The sequence below is a fragment of the Nerophis lumbriciformis genome, linkage group LG09 (assembly GCF_033978685.3).
Source record: "Nerophis lumbriciformis linkage group LG09, RoL_Nlum_v2.1, whole genome shotgun sequence".
NCBI classification, from domain to species: domain Eukaryota; kingdom Metazoa; phylum Chordata; class Actinopteri; order Syngnathiformes; family Syngnathidae; genus Nerophis; species Nerophis lumbriciformis.
Window position 1 is genome coordinate 43,601,093 of NC_084556.2, and position 3,908 is coordinate 43,605,000.

The window sequence follows — 3,908 nt, forward strand, 5'->3', positions numbered from 1 at the left end:
AAGGCAACAAGAGAAGTATCCCACACTTCTCTTTTGTTAAGTACATCTGCACAGCCGATATGGGCATCTACATCAACAATATGATTTGCCAGAGTAGCTGGACAGTACAAAAAAAAAGAAGAAAAAAGTAATAAGTCGTTCCTGGTATCTGCTGGATTCATCCACCCAACTAGGGGGTTACTGCCCCCAGTGGCCCCATCACTACTGGGGCAGATAATGGGGACCTTAATAAACCAACAAATTACACTCCACATTTTCTCTATCACTTTCGTCACTTCTTGGTATTTTTTAAGCTTTGCGATCCTCAGTCTTCAGCCTCACTCGTTTTGCTTTGTGTATAGCCTCAGATGCTGGACTTACCATCCATGCATTGTAAGGAGCTTTCTTGTCTTGATATTATATATTATCATATGTCAACCTCAGCACACTAAATATTATTTTCATGACAGCATTTGGCCAAAGGATGGCAAGAGGCCCAAAGAGGATGAGAAATGGTGGGGGCTCAGTGATCATTTGCACTGATATTCAATAAGTGATGTCATTGTCATCATTACGTTCTGGTATTGTCCCAGCCTTCAGATTACTAGGAATCGGGCGGCTTATGTCAAAAGTGGTAAAGCAAAGGAGTACAGAAAGAAATACGTATCAACATTCTGTCAGATAGATCTACTTTCTTTAGCTCTACTTTTATGACTCCCTCACTTTTGGCAAATCACTTGTACTTCCTATCCTCATTTTAAAGCACGTGTACACTTTTTAAAAAGTACTTGTACTTCCTGTCTTCACTTTTAATAACATACTTGTACCTCCTTTCCTCACTTTTTAACTTGTACTTCCTGTCCTCACTTTTAATACCGTACTTGTACTTTGTGTCCTCACTTTTAATGAAGCATGTGTACTTCCCGTCCTCACTTCTATTTTAAAGTACTTGTACTTCCATCCTAGAGATGAAAGAGGATTGGCGGATGCGATTTTCAATACATGGGTGACCAATACCATCTGAATGATTAATACATGCAAATAAAAGCTGTGTTGAGTTTTTGTATGAAAAAGATGACAGCAGAAGTTTTATTGATGTTTTTATTTTATAAAAAATGATCAAGTAGTCATCTTTGTGCCTTCAATGCGATTTGCATATAAAACAAAAGTGTGTTGATATAGAGAAGGCTTGATATCGTTCTGCTGTATCGGCCACAAGATATGTACATTCAAAGTAAAATCAAATAAAATGTGAACAATAAAAACCAAGAATAAGTTTGTTTATTGTAGGCACGTTTTAGTTTGTGAGGATTGAACATGTTCTACTTCAAACTGAAGTTTAAGTCAACAAAAGCATGAAGATATTTAACTTGTTGTAAAATCAGAGACAATTATACCTAAAACTTTCTTCCAGTCTTAGTTATTAATTTTCTTTGGTACAAACTAACATGCTTTTCAAAGAATATTAACATCGGCTAGACGAACAAAGAATATTTGGCAAATCAAATGTAATGTCAACTTCAAAGGAAGCATCAGACATTAATTGATGTTCTATTTTTAAATATTAAAATCATCAACTCACTTTTAAATAATGTCCCTTATTTATCATGACTAACATACTGAATGTTTTTATGTTGATTGAGCCATCATTTGCTATACAGGTTAAGCTTAGCTGGAACCTATCCCAGCTGACAGCAGCACCCTGGACTGTCAATCAAAGAGCACATACTGTACAAGCAGTTACACTCAATTATGGATCATTTACAGCCCAATCAGCTCAACATTCAAGTTTTGATTTGGAATGTGTAGTGAAAACTCACACATGCACGTGAAGATATGTTCCATAGATTAGAACCTGCAAATTGAGACTGACGTGTTCAACCCTTGGCCACCATGAGGCGCTACACACTATACAGAAGATTACCCCCAAAAATGCACACAATGGTGGCACCCATAACATTTTTTATTTTTGATATAGTTTTTGAAGTCTATAATTTGACTATTCTGAACATACTGTATGCAGTATTGTGCTGACAAGAAACATGATCAAATACAGTTATACTGTATACCAGGGACATTCAACTAAATTGTTTTGGGAGGGCTACACTGCAAAAAGTTAGTGTTCAAAAACCAGAAAAAAAAAAAAAAATAGGGGTATTTTATTTGAACTAAGCAAAATTATCTGCCAATAGAACAAGAAAATTCAGCTTGTCAAGACTTTCCAAAACAAGTAAAATTAGCTAACCTCAATGAACCCCAAAATACCTTAAAATGAGTATATTCTCACTAATAACAAGTGCACTTTTCTTGGTAGAAAAAAAAGAGACCTTTTTGCTCAGTATGTTGAAAAATATTCTTAAATTAAGTAAATGCTAGTGCCATTATCTTGACATAATGATATGCGCTCGGCATCATGATTTTTTTTTTCATGCTTGAAGTAAGAAATGATTACTTTCAAAAAGTAGTTTTAAACTTGTGAGTGTTAATGACACAGCTTTGCATCAGTTGATATTCTAGTTTCAAGCATGTTTTACTCAATATAGGTCATAAAATCACAGCAACAAGCTGTAATATCTTACTGAGATCATTTAGGACCAAAACCCTTAAAACCAGTGAAACCCTCTAACATAAAATCTGCTTAGTGAGAAGAATTATCTTATCAGACAGAAAATAAGCAAATATCACCCTTATTTGAGATATTTAATCTTACTTAGATTTCAGTTTTTGCAGTGTAAGGACTGGTGAGGAACACTTCTCCCTTCACTATTAATCATTTTTATTTTGTCAGAGTTACAGAAGTGCTTTGCACTCTTTAAGGACCTTCTGCAAAAAAGCTGGTCAAAGATCATCTCTATGACAGCACTCGAGTGTTTTTAAGAATCTGCTGCAAAAATGTGAGTCTCTCACACGTTTTTTTTTAACTGAAATCCTACTCAACCAGCTGAATAGCCCATATGATGAAAAAAAAGAGGACATCAAATGTGACCTTGAGGAACACCAAGAGTATGACTAAAGAAGTTTATTTAACAAATGACTAATATCTGTATCTGGAGTAAAATAAAGCTACAACACCTTAGTTACATAAATCACATTAGGAAGAAAAAAAATTTAACTGCCAAAAAGATGAGGACTTAAGGGATGTCTTGAATAATGCCTTCGTTATGTAAACCACAAGTTTGGACCCCAGTGTTCTATGTTTGCTAGCAAGGTTAAAATGTCAAGGCAAGGATCTGCCAATGTGTTTCAAGTTCCTCTTTACAACAGAAGCACTTTTGTGTTTTTAGGAATTTGCTGCAAAAATGTTTGTCTCATAAGTTTTGAACTGAACTCGGAGGTCAGTATGGTGTCATTCCCTGGCCGGATTTGGCCCCCGGGTCACAAGTTGAATAGCCCTGCTGTATACAGTATTGTACTTACAAAACCTGCAGTTAAGAAACATCATGTCTTGTCAAAGCATCTTACTGCTATAAAATGCTGAGTGGATTGAAACAGCACTCTCTGCTGGATACATAGCTTGACGTGCCAACTAAATCAACAAATACAATCATAATTAAAGTGTGTGGATAGAAGTAAAGGCTTTAAGAGATCAAGATAGGTTTTAAGTTTTTGTAATTTTATGTGGTACACAGACATTTGGAAGATGTTACTCATGAATACTTCTTGAGTTGGGTTTCACTGTTGTGGAAGAGTGAAGGAAAGGAGACAAGGAAGGGAAGAGCTGACGGCAAATACGACGTTACTGATGATAAATACTGTATTTATGTATCTGAGGATGTTAAGGCGTTGGTGTTTTGACAACGCTTTCTTGCTTGACTTGTTGTAGACGTCATAGCAATAGAAAAGAGGAACTTGTTTTGGCAAACTTCAGAGTCCTTCATCACAGCACCATCCAGTAAAAATATAGAATAAAAAAAAAAGCTAATTTCCAT

General features: G+C 35.6%; 1 protein-coding gene across 1 annotated transcript in view; it reads right to left on the reverse strand.

The window, feature by feature from the left end:
- Positions 1 to 1,083: 1,083 nt before the first annotated feature.
- zzef1 (zinc finger, ZZ-type with EF hand domain 1) overlaps positions 1,084 to 3,908 on the reverse strand; it is a 66,722-nt gene continuing 63,897 nt past the window's right edge. Inside the window, exon 54 of the mRNA XM_061963114.1 lies at positions 1,084 to 3,908. This exon is cut by the window's right edge and continues 233 nt beyond it. The gene's annotated coding sequence lies outside the window, so the exon portion shown is untranslated.